Genomic DNA, 352 nt, shown 5'->3' on the forward strand with positions numbered 1-352 from the left:
CCTCACCCCTTTCGTAATAAGTCTATGTGTAGGCGCACACTAATAGATAAGAATATATACAATACCTAAAATACAAAAATACACTTATTCAGAGCCAATGGTTTATATATCGGGAGAGTGATATAACACGACAAATTTCCACCGTCATCTTGATAAAGTCCTCTCCTGAGCTCACATAATATCACATACGGCGCACATAATATATAATATGCGCGCAATATATAATTATGATTTCGGGGAAGTGATTAATAGATTGTTGAGTGAAATGTTTGTATCTCAGAAGAATGATACATGACATATGTCGGTCATTCTCATAACATTATAGTCTCAGAAAGAATAACAACCTACGTCC

Source organism: Penaeus monodon, chromosome 34 (genome assembly GCF_015228065.2).
Source record: "Penaeus monodon isolate SGIC_2016 chromosome 34, NSTDA_Pmon_1, whole genome shotgun sequence".
NCBI classification, from domain to species: Eukaryota; Metazoa; Arthropoda; class Malacostraca; order Decapoda; family Penaeidae; genus Penaeus; species Penaeus monodon.